At 41.1% G+C, this 22,070-nt stretch overlaps 1 long non-coding RNA gene across 1 annotated transcript in view; it reads right to left on the bottom strand.

The window, feature by feature from the left end:
* The window catches only part of LOC136014054 (uncharacterized), a 42,790-nt gene extending 20,922 nt beyond the window's left edge, over positions 1-21,868 (bottom strand). The window contains exons 1-2 of the long non-coding RNA XR_010612493.1: positions 21,718-21,868; positions 19,968-20,100 (exon numbers count right to left, since the gene is read on the bottom strand). This is a non-coding gene — a long non-coding RNA (uncharacterized LOC136014054). The remainder of the gene's footprint in view (positions 1-19,967; positions 20,101-21,717) is intronic.
* Between the last annotated feature and the right edge of the window lie 202 nt (positions 21,869-22,070).

Here is a 22,070-nt window from a genome sequence, read left to right as displayed (position 1 = left end):
GTGCAGCTTCCAGAGTAATATATACAATTAATATTTATTGTAAGTAAAATTATCACAATTTGGACATGTATTACAATGGGGATACTGTGAGTTTTTAAAGGTGAGGTCTTTCATTTTAATGTGTTCTGTGTAATATGCCTGAAATATTATGACTTGTTTCACAATGCGCAAGAAAACAGAACTGTTCTCTTAGTGTTAATGATCCTTGTTAGATAAAATGGAAAGCATCTTAAAAATAAGAACCATATAAAGACATCAATATTTTCTAATGTTCTTGAATAACAATCTAATAAAATTAATATAACTTTCTACTAATGGGGCCATTTTCATTTCTTGGGCTAAAAAGCAATGAACCACATACAGCAGCAGAACCTGCAGTCTAGGAAACACAGAGATTCCTTGACCAAAGAGGTAAAAAGATTTAAAAGATTTTAGATGTTAAAATGAGTGTTCCTACAAATTTCAAACCTCCTCTCACTCATGGTGTAGCCTCTTGAGCATCACAGTTTCCCTTTTCCCTGTTGTGCTAACAGAGCTATAAAAGGATCAGGAGGGTCTGTAATATGCTTGGGCGTGGGATTAAAACAAATCAAGAAAAAAAAACCACTTTTCTAGGGACTCTGATGATGGGAAAAATGCTTTGGAGCTCTACACTAAGACTGCAGCACACACTTCAGAAAAGGGGTGATATTGTTGCCCAGACCAATAGGAGGTTCAAAGCAGAATGGCCAGGGACAAAAACCAGAGGTGAGACTCTGCAGGGATTTCAAGTTTACTCATCAGCACGTCTGAGCTAAGGACAAGCCAGAGAATGTACCTGATGGAGCAGCTCAGTTTAAGTGAAAGCTTTGCTTTTCTCACTAAAGCCTTTACTGTGCCTCTATCCTCTATTCAACCTTTGACTGGAAACTGAGAATTTTATAGTGTGTCCTTTTGCATCTAGCAGTTAAGTCAGATTAATCTATGTTATGAAGGTAAAGGACAGTAGCTATTTCATGCTTGAATACTTACTCCCAAATAAACATCTTTATGCAGATAATTTTTCAGGAACAGTTATTCTCATGTGACTGCTTAGCCTTGAGCAGTTGTGAGAGCTCAGCATTTGCACCAAGTCACTTGCAATTAGCTTACCTAAACTGGCACAGCTAATGTGGATTAGATCTGTTGTGCTAGAGGGAAAATGCACAGGTAGAATTCATCATCATAGAATCATAGAATAGTTAAGGTTGGAAATGACCTTAAGATCATCTAGTTCCAACCCCGCTGCCATGGACAGGGACACCTCACACTAAACAATCTCACCCAAGGCTCTGTCCAGCTTGGACTGCCAGGGATGGAGCATTCACAACGTCCCTGGGCAACCCATTTCAGTGCCTCACCACCCTAACAGGAAAGGATTTCCTCCTTATATCCAACCTAAACTTCCCCTGTATAAGTTTTAACCCATTACCCTTGTTCTGTCACTACAGTCCCTGATGAAAAGTCCTTCCCCAGCATCCCTATAGGCCCCTTCAGACACTAGAAGGCTGCTACGAGGTCTCCACGCAGCCTTCTCCTCTCCAGGCTGAACAGCCCCAACTTTCTCAGCCTGTCTTCATACGGGAGGTGCTCCAGTCTCCTGATCATCCTCGTGGCCCTCCTCTGGATTTGTTCCAACAGTTCCATGTCCTTTTTATGTTGAGGACACCAGAACTGCATTCTTCTGATGAACCCCTTGGTAAAAAACACAACAGTTTCAAAACAAGTTCAAGTTTTCCGTGAATACTTCGGACTTTGAAAAGACACTTTTGAGACAGAAGTGTTTCCATTTAAAATGCACTGGCTCTCCCTTTGACGCTCCCAAGGTATCCATGTGTTCTGGAAAAAGGTGATATCCAACACAAGATGATACAAGACTTACTTAAACTTTACAACCTGCATTTCTTTATCTGAATACTTTCGCATTTTGTTGCCTGAAAATATACATGGCAGATCGTAGAATCATAGAATACCAGTTTGGAAGAGACCACAAGGATCATCTGGTCCAACCTTTCTTGGTAAAAGCACGATTCAGACTAGAAGTCCCAACATCCTGTCCAGATGAATCCTAAAAGTGGCCAGTGTTGGGGAATCATCACTTCCCTTGGGAGATTATTCCAGTGGCTGATTGTTCTCATAGTGAAAATATTTCCTGTGTCCAATCAGATAATCACCTCCATCAGTGTAACAGAGTGAGAGAGAGATCCCATAGGCCGAAAGTTTGCATTTCTGCTTTCCTTCCTTTCCGGTTAATTATTATCTTTTATTATCAGAGTTCTGCTTCAAAACCCCAACTGAGAGTAAAACTCCTTCAGACAGGATGCTGTGCCGACATACAATAAAGATTTTATCATAAGCTTGAATGATTTTGCAGTCTTTCCTACTGGGATTGAGCCAAAATAACCAGTTGCTTATTCCTAAAGCACTGATAGGGAAGTTAGGCTAGGCAGGTCTTTCTCTGCTTAACATCACTCTAAACTCTCTACGAAGACAGTTGAGATGGTCAATGTCAGATAAAATACATAATACTTTGTTTATGAAAATAAAAAAGAATTGCCAGAAAATTAGTGTATTTTTATCAATATGTGCCCATTTAATGAAGCTAAACTTGTTTTCTCTTGTAGAAGAATGTCTAGACAATGTAAACTGTCTAAACATCTAATTTCAATGTTGTTGGATTTGGTTTTCGTCAGGCAAAAGTAGCTTTTCCTTTAGAGGTTTAATTTGAGCTACAAACTTTATGAATTAAAATTAAAATTTGGACTAAAATGTGCCTAAAACCCTAGAGATGACTGACAATACTCAAAATAATTTCTGCTCACAAAGAAAGATTTACATTCTCAATTATCATTCAAATTTAAAGGTAGTAATTGTTAGGGTTTTTTTTCATGCTAAAACCTTTTTGACACAGAAACAGCAGCTTCTTAGCAGTTAGAGTCTCCCATCTCTATAGAATACAGTTATAGGCAGCCACATGAAGGAACAAAGGGATACCTGATGTTTCCTTACCCTATCTGGGGCTTGTTAGAGGAATGAGCCCTAAATACTTAAGGTAAAGTCTATTGGGAAAGAAGAAATTCTTTTCAGGCGATCTTTTGTTTCACTGAAGGGAACCCAGTGGGCTCACTCAGGTATAGATATGTCCACTGCAGGCACCTCAGGGTGAGACCATTCCTAACCCTGGTGTGGGCTGTGTTCCCTCTCAACAACAAGTAATCTGTTTGCAGAAAGAACTGCAAATTTTGGCCTTCTACTATTTCTTTTATAATTTTTTTAACAGCTAAGAGGCTTTCAATCACAAAGAATGATTTCCCATTGTAAATCTGAGGTTTACATTTTTGTCCCAACAGATGCAATTTTCTCTGCACAATGCCCAACAAATTTTAGCCCCAGTAGCCTACTTAGAGAGTTTCCTTTGTCCTTAAAGTAATATCTATATACTGGATGCACCTTGATGTATCTTGAACAGCTCTCACAAAGGTTTCTGATTCTCCAAGTAGACTGGGGATCCTTTTCTTTAAGTTTATTCTTTTCTTTCTTGAAAGATAACTGCTTCTGAGAGGCATGCTGGCTTTCCTCAAAATAAACTCTCACTTTGCTTATCATGCATCTCCTTGCAAATCTACCCAAGCTCTATCTTTCAAATCCTTTCCTAGAATATGTGAGTTTGTTTTTCCTTTGCACATTCTGTAGGATCTCGTGCTGATCTTGCAGTCCACTATACATAGAATCATAGAATAGTTCAGACTGGAAAGGACCTTAAAATCATTGAGTTCTAACCCCCTTCCTTGAGCAGAACACTTCCCACTAAACCATGTCACCCAAAGCTCTGCCCAACCTGGCCTTGAACACTTCCAGGGATGGGGTTTTTATCACGTCTTTGGGCAACCTGTTCCAGTGCCTCACCACCCTCACAGCAAGAAACGTCTTCTATCTAAAGTAAAAAACTTATATCGAGCCTGAACTCCCCCTGTTTAAGTTTAAACCCGTTACCCCCTGTCCTATTGCTACAATCCCTGATGAAAAGTCCCTCTCCAGCATCCTTGTAGGCCCTCTTCAGACATTCATTATTAATCTGTTTTCTTTCTGAGCAGCTAATTTTTGCTGCCTGACAAATTGATTGCTTTTCCTGAGCTTAAAAAAGTAACTTTAGTAGTTCTGTTTCTCTTTTTAAGTCCCTGATACCCCATCTGGACTCAGATTCTAAAAAGCATCCAAAACTGTGTATTCCTCTCCACATTCTCAAATCTGTTATAAATGATGCAGGAGTTCCCCCCTTTCTTTCAGCTTCTCCTATCAAGCTGTTATTTTTCAAATGCACTGTTATTTCTCTGAACACAGTATTCTTTAAATAGCTATGACTGTCTAGCTGTCATACTGTTCCTCACTTAAATATAGCTATTAAATCTAGTGTGTCCAACCCACTACTATTAAAATTAAAATAGCTCCCTTTCGCGTGTTTTGCTTTCCAGAAGATCTATTTGCATTCATGAATGGACGAAATTCTTACCAGTGATGTCTCCAGCTGGAAGCATTTCTGGACAATCTGAGGTTCCTCAGGGGGATTTCCTTTCTGCTCCTGTTTCTCAAGTCTTCTCCTCCACTATTCTGCTTCCACTTCCACTACTACCATGCAGTGTGGCTACTGTGATGATTCACATCAACCTTGCTTCAGAGTACATATCTCTGATGAGTCTTCCATATAACAGAAGATAAATGAATAAAAACTGAAGTGCTTTAGAGAGAGGGAGGGATTTTCATGCTTCATTCTTTGTCAGATTGCTCATCAATTAACTCTAATAAGCCACAGTTCTAAAGCAAGATGAGCCAAACTCCTTAAACATCTAGTTAGCTGTACGACCCAGGAATCTCTGTATGTCTATTGCAAATGCAGAGTTTCTTTCTGTAGGGTTCTTCCAACCACTTTTCTAAATCAAGATAAGGAAGACATGATTGTGAAGAAGACTCGGGGACAGTATGCTGGGAAATAGAAAGAATGCCTGTTTCACACAGCAAAGACAAATCTTGGAAGAAACATGTTATGTGAATTTGGCCCTCCAGGTAAATAGCACATCATTTAATTCAGCAGTGTTCATTTTAATTCAGCAATATTTCCTTTCAAAAACCAAACCAAACCAAAAACGAAACAAAAGAGCCAGATTACTGATCTGGGGGCATATGAACAGGGAGGAACTCATGCCAATGCCATGGAAATGCAAGGTTTTGCTGTAGCAGTTACATCTCAAATTACATTATAAACACTAGGTTGTATGAATTGCAGATAAGTGGTTTATTTTTTGTGCAATGAAGAGAGCCATCCAGATATTGTTGATTGTGAGATGGGCTCTCACCTTCCAGATTTTGCAGCTGGGGCTGCAGTAATTGGTCTGATGGATGTTCTGGCCTCCTTCAGTGCTCAGGAAATTGTCAGTGAGATGCATTGGGTTTGGTGATTAAATCAACCTGTGTGGTCTTGGCTGACTCAGAAACTAAGCTGATATTTCCAGGAAGAGAGTAAGAGAACATTCAGAATGAAGAGGCTTTCTGATCTGGAAGAGAGTTCAGAGACACATGGCCTGAGTGTCATTGTTGCATCAACCTCCTTTTTTATCTGTCTTGAGCTAGCTGTTGGTACAGAAGTGTGCTGTTTTAACTTACAAGTAAAATACTGTTTTCCCATTTATTTTAGGCAGTAACAGCGGTAACTTGGATTCACAATCACTGTTTTCCTAGGATGCCGCACACTGCATTCCTCAAATAAACCTGCCGAACTTTTAATTTCTGGAGACTGAAAACTTTTTATTTCTAATAAGCCAGAGTGAAATTCACTGGAACTTTCATCACAGCAAAGAGACAAAAAAGATCTTCATACAAAGAGAATATTATTCAAGAATTGTGCTAACAAAGTCACTTATAAATGAACGAACAGTTTGTTCACTGGAGCATTGTAATAGGTGTAATGTTTCCTTTTCCAAGTGTCACCTAACAGTCCGTGATGGTTACATGACTCAGACCACCTATGTCATAGGCACAGAGAGCTCTAACTCCATGGCTGAGTGCTAACCCCAAAGCTGAGGTCTATGGAATGTTTCATTACTGGAAGCAGGACAGGTATTTTGGGGTGATGCTATGCTTGAACTACTGAGCTGGGAGGGACCATTCAGACCTGTTTCTGAACTTGAGCTGGCAAGTCATTATCATACTACACCGACAGCTTCCTAGAGGCCATATCTGTAATAGGAGTGAGACCTCAGCCTTCTCAGCATGGAGGATTTGTTCAGACCCCATTTATTTGTATATATGTAGGAGCTAGTTCTTTCTTCAGCTGTGTTCTTTGAAGCCAGCTGCTTTGCAAACAGATGCGCTGTCACTCTAAGGAAGCAAAGTACCCTGGTGTTCACACAGCATGCTGGAAGAAAGGTTGTGCTGGTGCCAGGCATGGAGTAGCAAATCCATTGCTCTGTATCTCTGCATTGCATTCCAGTTCCTAATGAGGATGTGTCCAGAGACACATCCTGACTACCATCTATCTCCAGGCAGTGGACTCAAAGTCATGTAATAAGGTGCCCCTGTTGATAAGTCATAGTACACTTGCAAGATGTTCAGCAGATACCCAAGCTGATTCAGTCACATCCATCAAATAAGGCAAGCCTTGCTTCACCTCTGCTCCAAACCATACACTTACTCTTGTAAGAGAGCACAATGACTGTGTGCTCACTGGAGTACACTGTGATCCACCTGGCTTGCTATGACAGCAAAAGAATATCCACCATGTTTACTGGGTGATTAAAAGTTAAGGAGCTCTAGAAATGGCTAGCAGAAGATAAGCAGCAGAAACATGTGTCCAGGAGGGAGAAGTGAGACTCCTGCTTTTTGGCAGCAGTCAGCTGTTATACCTGATGGAAACACAGCTCTGTGCAAGACTGATCCATGAAGCTGAAGCAGCAGTAGTTGAAGAGAAGGGATCACAATGAATAGGTACAGCTTATAGAATTCTAAGGAAAGCCTCCAGCAACAGAACCATGTCAATACTTACAGGTTTGTTTCTGTCAACAGGGATATTGATCTGATCTGATACAGCACCCGAGGCCACTGTGCTTCCAGCGGATAAACTACAGATCAGACTCAGGTCTCCAAAGGAACCATTACGAAGCTTTCAATTATTTTGGGGAAAAGGGATCGAGTACAGATTTTATGGCAACTTCTGCAATATGGCACGTAGACTGGACTTCAGACATGATGTTTGTGATCAGGGAAGCAGGAGATAATTTTGTAAGATATTTTCTTATTAAAAATGAAAACCAAAACCTGGGCATGGAAAAGAGAACGCTTGCTGGCGGTAATGCTGTTGTGAAGGCAGGAAGAGGAGTGAAAGGTGTAGACCAGAAAAGCAGCAGACCTTCTCCCCAACTTCTTCTAAAAATGTAAAGTTTTGTAACTTTCCACAGCTTTCAGCAAGGCTGAAATAAGCTCTTTTCCCCAACAGTACAATGTGGTGCATGTAAAGTTTATGTCTTGATGGAAAAAAGATTGCTGTGCTGCACAGGACACTATGGTGTCTATCCCATACACTGAGTGTGGTGTCTCACCACACGTTATCAGGGGCAGAGCCATACTTTGCGTTGTGCTTTGTGAGCAAGGTAGATGTGCCAGAGAAGCCCTTCTGAGAACTCTTTTAAGGAGGGATTAAAATAATTGGAGGTTTCTAAAAGGGATTTGAGTGGGTGGGGAGAGCATGGCAGAAAGTGTAAAGCTGAAGAGATTCATCATTAGGTTCACATTTCAGATTTCAATGACTTTCAACATCTATTGATTCTTGGTTCCCTTTCAACACCTTCGCATCATTAGGAAGGTAAATTACTGACAAGGACTGAAGAAATTGCCATCATGTACTGCTACAAAAATACTGTGTGATTAGCATGAAGTGAGTCATGTGTTTTTCACCGTGTGGGAGAAACCTTACCTGCCTGGAAATATTTCCTTATCCTGTATAATCCTTTCAGCATTACACTCTTAACAAATAAACGCAGGGCCACAGTGCTCTCAGACAATTCACATATTTCAGCTGTCTCCTTAAAAATACCCAGCTCCTGGTACTTCTAATCCTTAGCACAGTGGTGGAGGAAGCCACTTTCTGAGGTGTATCTAACAGAGTCTTCTTTGACATAGGGAGTATTACAGGCAGGTTGAGAAATTATGCATAAGAAATTGTATGTCAGTTGACAAGAGCTCTACGAAATTCACTGCATGGTGTACAGCAAAAGAATAGCATAAAAAAAATTGTTTACAGCCTCAGGCCACAAAATGTACAATCTCATATGGGAGATCTCTCCCGAAAGTGTGAGCCTAGTGATTCCTTAATCAAAGGGGTATCCTGCAAAATGAAGGTAACAGCTCAAAGTTTCTGAAGGCATATCTGGTATTGTGCATTCAAGTCCACAATACTTGCATTTGTAATCTAATAATCTTCCTTTTTGTGTCTGCTGCCTACAAAGGGTAGATGCAGTTGCTTGGTGCAGGTCCTGTCTGCTAACATGTGTTTTCCATAGACAATATGGCACTGTGGTATGAAGATCTCCGTATAAAATATCAGCATTTGGACAATTCACAGTCTGGCTCTTCCTTTAGTTATGCATTCACGTAACAACTGAATTTAAAACTCTATATCACTTTAATGCATTTTTGTTGACTAAAGCACTGGACAAGGTTCAAGGTCCTGGTGAACCAAGCCCTGGTGCTATAATAACTGCCTGTCAGAGGAAAGGAATGAAAAGTTGGGCTCCTCCGTCTCATAAGGTGAGACTGCCTGGAGCACAGGTGTGATGAAGAACACCTGAGGGAACCGAGGTTGTGTAGTCTGGAGAAGAGAAGGCTCAGGGGGGACCTTATCACTCTCTAAAACTGCCTGACAGGAAGATGGAACAAGGTGGGTGGTCCCTTCCCCCAAGTAAGAAGTGATAGGACAAGAAGTAATGGCCTCAAGCTGCACCAGGGGAGGTTTAGGTAGGATATTAGGAATTACTTCACTGAGAGGGTGCTCAGGCTGGAACACTGCCCAGGGCAGTGGTGGAATCACCATCCCTGGAAGTGTTCGAAACCATGTAGATGAGGTGACATGGTTTAGTGATGGTCTTGGCAGTCCTGGGGTAGGGGTTGGACTTAATGATCTTAAAGGTCTTTTCCAATCTAGTTGATTCCATGATTCTATGATATTTGTTTTTCCCTTTTGTACCCATACTACATTTTCAATGGGGTTGATTGATTACCTTTTATGAGACTGTTACCATGTATTTTTTCCAACTTTTTCCCAAGAATAATTTAGCTGCTAAACTTTAACCTTTTGGCCACAAGACAGTGTGCAAAGACAGTGTTTAGTTGTAGGTTACACAGCACAGCGCTCTATCTGGAGGAAAAATCTCCCAGTGTTCAGCTCTCTTTCCAGGCACCAGCCATCATATGCCGTAATCTCACCGCTGCATACTTCTCCCCCAGTCCTCTGTTTGCATTTAGGAAGTGAATGTTACATGAGTTTTAATTTTTTTTTTTTAATTCACTTTACCCTAAAATGTCCTAAAATGGTACAGAAAGAAATCTCTTTTCAAGGGTTTGTTTTTTCTCACCATCACAAGCTGTGGCAATAGTACCCCGGCCCTGGAGTGGGTACCATGACAATATGAATTAATCATGACAATGATTGTGAGATGGCTTGAAATGGATGGAAAAATGAACAGATACTTCTAGCTTCACCTCAGCATTAAACTATAACATCTGAAAACTAATGAGCTAAAAAAGAACGAATGAGAAAATTAATAATGCACTGCAGAGTACAGCATTCAAGAGAAACTTCTCCTCCCCTGCATATCAGGGCTAATTAATGTGATCTATTCTAATAAAAATAACCCTAAGCAGCACTTATTCATTTTTAGCATCCCTTATTCCAAGTTAATGTATAAATGCTCTTTGTAAAAATACAGAACTACAGGACTTGAGTAGTTATGAATCATGCCACTTTAAATGACACTTTCAACTGTGCAAGGAAATCCAAGGACACAGATTTTTCAAGTGATTTATTGTATTCATATTGCTATTAAGAAGTCCAGGTGGTTGTTCTTCTATCAAATACGTGCTTTTTTTCTTGTACAGGTGCATGTGTTATATGCTCCCAAAAGAAGGCTACAAAGGTTGGACCGATTTTTGCACTAATTTATAGTCCTTGCAATCTTACTAAAGTCAAAGGGGTTGCACAGGATGTAATTGGTAGCAGTTTTGGCCTACTCTGTTAGAATACCAGCAGTGGGCAGAAAATTGCTGTAATGATCACCACAGAATACAAATTGGTCAACTCACCTGAAAGGGAACTTTATTACGTTCTAAGAATAAGAACACAACTTTCAAGCTGAAATAAACTTGCAAGAAAACTAGCGGGAGTCATGAATATAAAGGTTGCACCTAACCACTCCCACATTTACAGACACTGCCCTTTTCTTAGAGAATAATAATGCCTTGTGTCTCTTTATTCTGCATTCATAAAGTCATAGAATTATTTAGGTTGGAAAAGACCTTTAAAATCATCAAGTCCAAGCATAAACCTAACATAGCTAGGTCCACCACTAAACCATGGCCTTAAGTGCTGTATCTACACATCCTTTAAGTATCTCCAGGGATGGTGACCCAACCAGTTCCCTTGGCACGTAGTTTTGATTAGTTTATTCATACACAGAATCATGGAGTGTCACAGAATCATAGAGGAGTTTGGGTTGGAAGGGACCTTAGAGACCATGTAGTTCCAACCCCTTGCCATGGGCAGGGACACCTTCCATTAGACCAGGCTGCTCCAAGCCCTGTCCAATCTGACCTAGAACACTGCCAGAGATGGAATATCCACAAATCCTCTGGGTAGCCTCATCACCCTCATCGTAAAAAACGTCTTCCTTATGTCCAATCTAAATCCATTCCCTTTCCATTTAAAACTGATGACCTTTATCCTGCCGCTGCAGGCCCTGGTGAAAAGCCTCTATCTTTCTTATAAGCTCATTTTTTATATTGAAAGGCCACAGTGTGTGTATACAAACACAGTGTGTATGAATGCTTCCTAGGAAACGTTCTAAAAAAGAAGCAAACTGATTGAAAAAGTGAAATTTCTTTTCAGCATTCCTCCTTGTGGAAGAACTATCATTAAAAGTTTATTTTTAACTGTAGACTAACTATAGCAGAGACTAAACTGCTGACAAAATAAACAAGGATATGGTAAATTGATAACTAAGTTAGATTGGTAGGGTTTTTTCCCCCTTAGTTTGGCAATGACTTGAGTAAAACAGCACACACACTGTACATGGGTAGTAGGTTTGTTCTCTAGATGTAATTATCATAGGTAAAAAGTTTGGAAATGAGTTTGAAGCAAATGTCAGCCTGATTGTTGGTTGTGTTCTTGTGTATGACTGGGGACTATTAATTATGAGGAGACATGAATTATTTCTCATTAACATCAATTGCTCCTACGTCAACAACTGATATAAAGACTTTTCATAGGCAGACCGCTGCAGAATTAAAAATGGAAATCACTGGGTAGACTAGCTGTCTTGCAAACTTTGCATGATTTGACAGCATCCACGAGTCACCAGTTGGTTTGCAAGGCATGAAACTGACAATAAAAGAACTTTATGATCTATACATGGCTTGTCATGAAATTTTGGCTGTTAATACAACTGTGTGTATTGCGGTTTATTTGGACCTTCTGTAACAGAGAAACTTAAAATATGTGGCTGTATGTACACATAATTTGTGTTATGCTTGTATAAACATTTAAATATATATATTGATGCAACCTTCACTCTACGTTCTTCTGGAGTTAATAGATGAAGAAAACCATGGCAAAAACATGGAAATTCTCCTCCCATTGGAAAAGAGAGGGAGCCTTCTCCACCCCCAAGACTGGAATGCTGGGATGGAGGGCTAAAGGCTGTTCAGGAAGGATAGATAAGGCAGGCAAAGTAGAAGGTGTAGCATTATACATAAGGGAGAAGTTTGATTGCATAGCCCTTACAGTTAGTGGTGATGTGGTTGAAAGCCTCTGGGTAAAGCATTAGGGGGATAAAAAACAAAGGAGATGTGGTAGTGGGTGTCTATTACTGATCACCCACCAAGGATGTAACCGCAGATGAGTTATTCTATAGGCAGACAGGAGAAAATTCTGGATTAGTAGCCTTTGTTCTTATGGGAGATTTTAACTTCTCAGACATAAGCTGGGAATATTATGCTGCTGTAATAAGGAGGTCTTGGAAATTCTTGAAGGTTGTAGGAGGTAACTTCTTGTCAGAAGTACTCGGCCAACTAAGAAAAAATGCCCTCCTAGACTTGCTACTTGTGAATAGAGAAGGACTCCTAGGGGATGTGATGGTAGGCAGATATCTTGACCACAGTGATCATGAAATGGTTGAGTTTAATTTTTTCAGTGCAATGAGGATAAAGGACAGCAGTAAAGAAATGTGCATCCACTACAGTTTTGCTTTCTTTCAGGTCTGCAACAGTGCTTGCGCAGCATCTTTGTAACGTGTGAAAAGTGTATGCCAAATAAGTGTAAGATAAGAGAGATATGTCTGTTATCTGCGTCCTGATGTTCAAACAGATCACTGCAGCCTGCTCTCAAGGAGAGGGCCTGTGGACAGGATGAATAATGATGACTGGTCTGAATTGCTCAGGTTTCCTATACTCAGTGTTTATACCATACTATACTCATGTTTATATCATGAGGCAAGCTGGAGACGGGGGCAAGAGAAGACACAACTCTAGGGATATAAGGCAAAATCCTCAGTGACTCACTAAGCCCTGCATAACACAGGCCACTGTATTTCAGCCAGGTATGCATGGGCAAGCCTTGTGCTAAAGTAAAACTTCCAGACTGACAGCTTGTCCAAATATGAAGATACCAGGGAACAACGAGCCAATTCCTCCCCTTGCTGGTTTGTTCCTTTTGCTAATCACTTCCAGTATAAGGAGTTCTGCCGAATACTTTATTTGCCAAAGATCATTTCCATCTTCTGGCATTGATTCTTCTTATTACTTTCTCTCTAATTCTTTAAAGCTCAGTATTCCTCTGTGATGGTCTTAAAGATTGGAAACAAGAAATTTGTCAGGTTATGTTTTAACAAGCAAAACATATTGAGCTCATTAATTTGGTCCCAGACAAGAATTTCCTTCAGCCCTCAAACATTTCTGTGGCTCTTTATTGATCACCTACAGATTTTAAGAAGCAATCCTGAAGGGGTACAGTACTCCAGTGCTGAGTTAATGTATCCCAAATAAGCAGTGGAAAAATGCAGTCTGAATACTAATTATTGCCCTGACTATAGATTCAGACATGATGCTGGTTCTTTGTAACACCCGATCTGTTCGTCCAAGCAGTCTGTCCAAACAGTCTGTAAAACATTTTTCCAACCACTGCTCCTTATGAGTTACTGTCCCATTCCGTGTGTTCTCTGTCTGCTGTAACCACCTTGTTCTTGGATTTACATGTGTAACTCTGCTGTTGGCTGCACTAAAACTCAGATTGGATGAGTTAAGGATACTAAGCAGTCGTGACCATTCTATCTGTACATTCTTGTTTGAGGTGACTAGATTGATATTTAGTTTGACACCTTGCAATGAGTTCAGAGACTGGATGAAACAATTTAATGGCTTAAACTACCACAATGGGTTTACCCTTGATAATACCAGTCATTCATGTTCAAGATGCCATTCCTTTCTGAATTCAGCATCATCCTGTAAATCCTCAGGGCTGATGTGGGGAGAAAATTTGTAACAATTTTTACTAAAAGGGAAAAATTATTAAAGGCAAGCTGCTTCTGGTCATTTTGCATTGATGGTAAGGAAAGCGAGTGCATATACCAAAGTACCCAGCCACCCATTAACCACTGCCTCTTACACCATCATATTAAGGTACTGTTTAACAATCAGTGGGGAAATCAATGTAGACCTTAAGATTTTCAGTCCTTAAAAGTTACTTTCTCAGACTTCAGTAAATATGGTTACTCATAGAATCATAGAATCATAGAATAGTTAGGGTTGAAAAGGACCTCAAGGTCATCTAGTTCCAACCCGCCTGCCATGGGCAGGGACACCTCACACTAAACCATCCCACATAAGGCTTCATCCAACCTGGCCTTGAACATTGCCAGGGATGGAGCACTCACAACCTCCCTGGGCAACCCATTCCAGTGCCTCACCACCCTAACAGGAAAGAATTTCCTCCTTATATCCAATCTAAACTTCCCCTGTTTAAGTTTTAACCCGTTACCCCTTGTCCTGTCACTACAGTCCCTGACGAAGAGACCCTCCCCCAGCATACTCATTACAATAATGTTTTAAATTACTATTTCCTATATCTGTATTACTTTATATATGTTAAAAAGAACATGAAGACACACCTGCCTCAATATGTTTTCATCTTCCTTTGAGATGGGTGACTGCAGCTCTGTGGAACATGCTATGTAACTTATCTCTTAGGATTTGTAGGCTGTACCCAGCAGCAGTGGTTCTGCGCAAGACCTGCTATCAGCCAAGGTACAGCTTGCCAGTGAGGTACAGCAAATTGAGGGGAGGTAACTGGGAAAACAGGTTCCTACAGGTTTCCAAAGAGTATGGTTTAGGAAGAAAAGTGTTTTAGTGGAGTAAAATGGACAGAAAAGGTGTCTTAACTGATTGATAATGGATTGATTGATCAATTGATTGATTCACTGAAGACTATATAAGGTGATGTTGGTGAGAGGGACTGGCGTTAGCAGACTTCAGTGTCCCATTGTTTGCTAGATGAAACTGAAAGAGGAGGGCTGAGCATCCAACTGACCCTGTTTAAGGGGAAGAAAAACGGAACCTGTGTCACAAAACCTGGGAGCCCATGCCCAAATAGCAGCTGAGAATGTTTAACAAACATGTAAGTGGAAGGAAGCCACTATGTAAGAGTCAACTGAATTAGTAGTAATCATTGGTGTTAGTATATATAAATATGTATATATAGTATATATATACACACATATATTTACATATGTATATTTATATGCATATGTATATTTATATATACATATAAATATGCTATTAGTAATAGGCAGAAGATTGTCCTGCCTGGAGTTTCAGCTTTTGTTCCATTTGTGCTGCAGTGGTTGACCTCCAGAGGCTCAGCTTGAGGCTTTGAGAATAGGACATATTATGGGTAACAGCTTCTGATTCTCGTCCTCCTTTTTTTTCTTCCTTTCCCTCTTTTATTCACTGTGCTCAAAGCCCAGGCTTGAGGCAGCAGATGGGTTTAACAGCATGGAGTCAGCAAATTCCAGTTATGATGAACTGAGAGAAAAAAACCTAACTTAGCTCTGTTGATACAAAGGCGAATAATTGCTTGTGAGTCAGTGGAGCTAGGATTTCACTCTGTTCATCTAGACTCCTCCTGAGTACTTGAAAACGGGAGCTCTGGGAGGATCTGGCACTTGTGATGGCATTCTTACAGAGATTCCAAAAGACGTTAATGAAGTAAAAAATTATCAAGATGGTAATAATTATTTTCCATGAAAAATCATATTAACAAGCTGGGGATTATTATAGGCATAAAGCGATGGCAAAGTAGAGAAATCTCTGTTTGTGATGTGTCTTGACTTCCTTTAGGACTACCAGGAATACTTTCTGGCCATTAGGGAAAGACTGCTCTCTTGGACGGTACCCTATACATTAACATGTAGCTTTTAAAAGTAAACAGTAGGTGGCCTCAGAACATTAGTATTGCTCTTCACTGGAACAGATATAAAGTGAGGGCAGGAGCCCTGCTGATTCTCTGCGGCTGGGTACAGCTCCTTCCCTAACTGCACTAAACATGCTGAGGCGCTTCCTGCAGCACGACACTATTGCTTTTACCTGGTACAGGGCCATGCGTTAAACCTTAATGTAAGCTCATGTGACCTGAATTTGCTTTGTTGTTTTAAACACATTTTGACCACTATCACATGTCAGACATTAGAGAAAATATATGTATTACACAGAGAAAATGAGAGGATATGCAGTTCTTATTACGAGGTATACCAGCTACCTGTGGTTTTGAAGAAAGACTGGAAAATCCACTTGCTGCTTTACTGACGAATATTCTCTACTCACACTCATTGCTTTTCAAGCATTCAATGAATGACAATATGTGATGGGTTTGGAGACGATGAATAACCACCATTCCAAGAGTTGTATTTTCTTCTTTAAGAAAGATTTTGCAGATAATAAAGAATCCAGACCAAACATATGGGCCTCAGGATCCAGAGGGTCAGTTTGCAGTCTTGATCAAGGTCTGGTCCCCTCAACTGCAGTTTATACTGTCAGCCTCTAACTCTGTGCCTGAATGCTTGTGCATCAGGAGAACACTTGATCATAGAGTCCAGACCCTATGTATGTATGATGAAATTCAGTTTGCAATAGATTAATCTGTTGCACTGGTGCTCTTCCAGACTGCCAGATCATTTCAACAGCTGGGAGAGGGAAGGTTTGTTATTGAATCTGCTGTTTATTTTGTTAACTCCTCAGAAAATAAAAGTGAAGTTAAACAAATCAAGAGAAGCCTTGTGCACTAAGGAAGTCATTATAATCCATATTGAGACATGGGGGATGAAAGTGCAACAAGTCTCATGTTTTCCTTCTTTTTTGGCCAGAATGAACACCATCGTGTCACCATAAAAGAATGCTTATTAGTTGAAAGCATAGTGTCCATCTTCATTCCACCAAGCACCCGAAGAGACTGGGACAGCAGAGCAAGGGGCTGTCCAAGCCAAAGGAAAACAGGACCCTGCTGCACACAGTCCCTGTCTTTGCAGAAACATTCAGCAAGAGAAAGCCAGCAGAATATTGGAATCTTCCAGGAAATCTTGCAAGCATCTTCTAACATACGGCAGAGGAGGAATATCTGCCTAAAGAGTCAAGTCCTTTGCCCAGATACAGCTGCAGCCTTTCCAGCTGTGGGATAACACTTGTCTTTTCCAGCTCAGAATGCATGCAATGGCTTTGCTGCCCTATACCCCACCCCACAGAGCATTCGCAGAGATGTTTAACATGCCCATTCAGTCCTGTACACAGATTTTAAAAGAGAGGCAGCTTTTCCTGTTAGAAACCATGAAAAACTCAGTGCCAGAATCCCTCCAGTGCTCTTCAATGTTTTGCAGTTGGATGGTATGTTTTATAACAGAAATATCGCATATAACATTAACTGACTGCTGGTTGACTAACTTACATTTATACATGTTAACTAAGCTTGTTTTTCACTATGTTCTTGGTAAAATTTGACCAGATTTAGCTTGAGCATCTAGTTTTGGATTTGATCAGTATTAGAGCTCAATGTTCAATGCCTCTTTACATGTGTAATTGCTTTTATATTATTATAATATAATCAGCCAAGCCAGCGTTACTGAGGCAGTGATCTGTGGAGAGCTGTAGGAAAAGCCCTTTGTTTCACAGCTTTTGCCTCCCTGGAGAGTGATAGGTCCCAATCCTAATCCCACAGGCAGGCCAGCCAAGCAGTTTTTCAACAGCCATTCAAATGACAAAGAAGCATCATGTTTGCCAGCCTGGGGATGGGGCTGCAAATTCCTCTCCCTCAGTCTGTAAAATACCATAGACTTTAAAGGCTAAAATGTGCTTGGAGCAAGAGGGAAATATGTTCTTAGTGCCTCCAGTTGGTCCACAAACAAAAATTGCCGTCAGCTCATCCTTAAAAGCACAGAAATCTTCAACACAAAAGGGGACAGAGAAGGCAGCTTTGCCTGGAGGGGAAGTTGCTCTCCCTCTCTCTCCCAGTTTATAGTGCTGTGTCAAGGATGGTACCAAGACATGGAGGATCTTCATGTCTCTGCCAGAGAGAAGCAGCCCTGCAGAAAACAAACTGGCAACTCCAGCCTTTCCAGAAAAAGAAGGGAAAACTGCTACAGGACTGCTGCCATGGCAGTAATGAAACTCTGAAAGAAGTAATTATAATCATCCATCAGGCAAGGCTGGAGCTGCACTTGAGGGCTGTCTGACACTGCAAAGCCAAGGCCAGTGTTGGAGTCTGCCCTATATGTCCTAGGTTGCCCCACTGCCCACAGCAATCCCTATATGCAGGGTGCTTCCTACAGCTGGGTCCACCCTGTTCAAAGAGGTGACTATTCAGCCTGTCTCCTTCCTTTCCTGGGATGCTCTGCACACCTTTATCACCTCCCCTGTCTGGTAGCTACCAGATCAAACTGTAGCTGCATGGTAGATACCAAGTCAGCTCTCCAAGTTGCAGCGATGAGCATGAGGTTAATTACTATTTGACCTGCCTGGACAGCGAATATATTAACAATCTATAGAGCCTGTCTTTCTCTTAGTATCCCATGTGGAGCAAAGGAAGGGCCTGGACAACATTGTGCTGCTATGGCAATGGCAGCAATCAGCATTTGGCTCATCAGAATACACGATCTGACCTACCTGAATTTCAGTGAGTGCTGACATTTTGCTGAGAATGGATATCCTCTTGAAATTTCCCAAATCCTGTCCTTCCATTCCAGTTCATCTGCATTATCCTGCTGCTGGCGGCACTCCAGCGCTTGGGAATCCCCAATGTCCTCCACTGCAAGTGATTAGCTAGCCATGTGAGGCAGAGGGACAGCACGTGCAATTTTCCCTTGCCATGGAATTATCATCCATGTGTGAGATAACAACATCCTTCATTCATTAAAGTGATTTCTAAAGAACCCTGCAATTTCATTTGCATTACAACTGGTGCTGGCCAACAATATGGAATGTTGTTTAATGAGTTACCAGTCCACATAATTTCACAATTTGATGTTTGGGTTTTTTTTTTTTTTTTTTGTTTATTGGGCTAGATTTGTACTTGAAATTAATTGCTATAATGCCACTCACTCTGCTGGAACGATGCCGGTTCAGGCTGTTGAGTGTTCAGCTCTTGGTTGAGTATCCATATAACTTTTGCACAGGCTGAAAATGTCTTCTAAATTGAAGGAAAAGCTCAGAAAGCATGCAAATACAGTATTTCAACTTAAATAGCACATTACTATTCTAGAACTGTGAGAATGTTTTTCTTCTCATATCCTTAGTTTTACTGTCTGGGGTGGTTAAATACTGGTCATTTTCAGCAGCTTTGGAGCAGAGCAGAGCTGGTCAAACATGTTTTCACGTGGTCCTCTGAAGAGATGCTATGTTCAGGACATATGAATCAGTGCAGGAAATTCTCTGCCTTGCTTATATACTCTGGACTGTAGCATAGACTGCATCTTCATCATAGAGACATAGATCATGAATGGTTTGGGTTGGAAAGGACATTAAAGATTATCCAGTTCCATATGCCCATGAGCAGGGACACCTTCCACTAGACCAGGTTGTTCAAAGTCCCACCTAATTTGGCCTTGAACACTTTCAGAGACAGGGCAACCCTTCCAACATCTTCTCTGGGTAACCTGTTCCAACATCTCACCCCCTCCTTAGTGAAAAACTTTTTCCTAATATCTAATATCAATCTCCCCTCTGTCAGTTTAAAGCCATTCCCCCTTTTCCTACCACTACCTGCCCTTGTAAAAAATCCCTCTCCAGATTTCTTGTAGGCCCCTTTAGGCGCTGGAAGCTGCTGTAAGGTCTTCCAGGAGCCTTCTCTTCTCCAGGCTGAGCAAGCCCAGCTCTCTCAGCCTGTCTCCATAGGAGAGGTGCTCCAGCCCTCTGATCATCTTCGTGGCCTCCTTGCTATATTAAACTGAAGCCAGGGAGCATCTTGCTGATGGACTATCTTGCCATGAGGCCAGAAAGTCTGCCTGAGTCTCTTCTGGGTTCAATGGGATGTCTGCCTTGAAGGCCTTAAACCATAATTGTTACTTTTTTTAACCATAAGTGTTACTTAATTGTTACTTGTTACCATAATCGTTACTTAATATTTGTTACTTAAACAGGTAATTGTTACTTACCTGTTCATGCAGTTTTCTTCCAGTTCCTCCGATGATCTGAGACTTCAGGTCTTCGTCCTGTAGGAAGCTGTTTTCCCAGTGGGAAGCCCAGGGTTTGTGTTGCAAAGGAAGCCTTTGGGGCACTGTTGGAGGGCTGTGCAGGACAGAGGGAACCAAAACTGAAGCAGTCATGCTCAGGTGGTTTAAGAATAGGTTCAGGCCGCGTGCTGCTCCCCTAAGGCACTTGGGCAGTATGTCAAGAAAGAACAGCCCCAGACCAGACTGTGGACACACCAGCAGTGCAGCATCAGTCCTCTGCCTTGGACCACTTCAGTAATATAGGCAGGACCAGTTCCTTATATTCTTATCCCTTCTTATTTTTCTTTCTGTTTTAATAAACTTCCCAGGTTTCACTGATGACATCGCAACCAGCACGGCAGTTCATCAGAGACCTGACTTTTATGATACAAATATTAGTCTGTAGTCTATGACAGCATCTCACTGCACTCAACAGCAAAAGCCACATTCCAATCATGCGATTACTAGGGTGAGATGAGCTGAATCTTACTGAACATTGCTCATAGAAAAATAAGTGGTGGATGTTTGGGTTAGGTTTTAGTTCAGCTATTGGCAAATCTTGAGCAAACCACTAAAGTTTAGTGTCTGTCTGAAAGCAATAATAAACTCAATCTGTCTCTTAAATGGGGTAGTCTAGGACTGCAGAATTCTTTTGAGATCCCTGGCTTGCAAGTGCTGCTGTGCAAGTGTAATCAGAAGGTACAATAACTGTTTATAACTGTGACATGCTAATGAGAAGAAAAAGTGGTTTTATGGAAGAAAAAAATGAAACACAAAGCTTAAACTTGTAAATAATTCCCAAAGTGTTATAAATTTCCCCACTTCTTCACAACAAGCAGCAGGACCTTTACCCTGACAAATGTGGTGCCTCGTTCAGGAAATTATAATGCACCAGAGGAATTCAAACATAAAAATGTTCTTGGAAAAGACACATAACAAAGCCTTGAGGGAAGACATTATTTAAGGAAAACCTTGCAGGAGGAGAGAAAGGATAAACGACGCAGAGAAGTGGGAGGCTGGTTGTAGAGAAAAGATAAGACTGGGAGAAATAGGTGGATATGTCCAAATATTTTTTTCAGTTACACTACCGTAAGCAAGTTTTCCCCCAGTAATACTTGATTTTGGAGAGCTTAGATTGCTCTTTGTTGCTTTTCTCTTAATAACCAAAGGACCAGCCAAAACCAGAAAAAGAAAACCATGTAGCGTGGTCAGTACTCTGCTGTGGGCTTACAGAATTAGTCATTTCAGAAGCAAGGAGGGTGTGTGGGTGCATTTTCTTCCTGTGGGATGGGATACAGTTTGTTTTTCTGAGAAAAGAAGTAGCTTGTTATAATTTTCAGCTTTGGAGTTAACGAGATGAAGAATCTTGATGATTACTCTTAAATAACTGACTGCACATGCCAGGCACACATGTTCTCCCTAATCAGCATCTCTCACTGGCGCTGCTTGAGGTGCATTAGTAAGCCAGAATGTAGGTCTAGATGCAGGCAGAGCATGTCTTATGTCATAGAATCATAGCATCATAGAATCATAGAATGGTTTGGGTTAGAAAGGACCTTAAGATCATCCAGTTCTAACCCCCCTGCCATGGGCAGGGGTGTTTCACCTTAGACCATGTCACCCAAGGCTCTGTCCATATGTACTTACACTCTCTACCTTACACATCGCACTTTGGTTTCAAGTTTGAACTCACCTGCAGACTAAGGTAAAGTTTGCAATGGCAAGATCTTGACATACACATCGTACACCAGCTATCCATGGTAAGGTGGAGGCCAGGCATCGGGGGGAAGCTGGTGGCATGGGGAGAGCAGAGGTCTCACAGGGCACTACCAGAGTGATCCAGGCATCACCTGGAAAGCAAAAAGGACCTGCAGGAACTTCCACTGGGTGAGTGGAAGATTCGACAAACTTAGAATTCTGCCAAAAGGGAAATACTGGGATGGCATTCAGATGGGTGTAGACAGAGCAGAACAAAATGCCAGCTGACTGAATGTTTCTCTGTTGTCTCATCTAATGTTTAATACCCTTTTCAAAGTGTGACACATA

This window comes from Lathamus discolor, chromosome 4 (assembly GCF_037157495.1).
Source record: "Lathamus discolor isolate bLatDis1 chromosome 4, bLatDis1.hap1, whole genome shotgun sequence".
NCBI lineage: Eukaryota > Metazoa > Chordata > Aves > Psittaciformes > Psittacidae > Lathamus > Lathamus discolor.
This window is presented reverse-complemented; position numbering and strand designations above follow the sequence as displayed.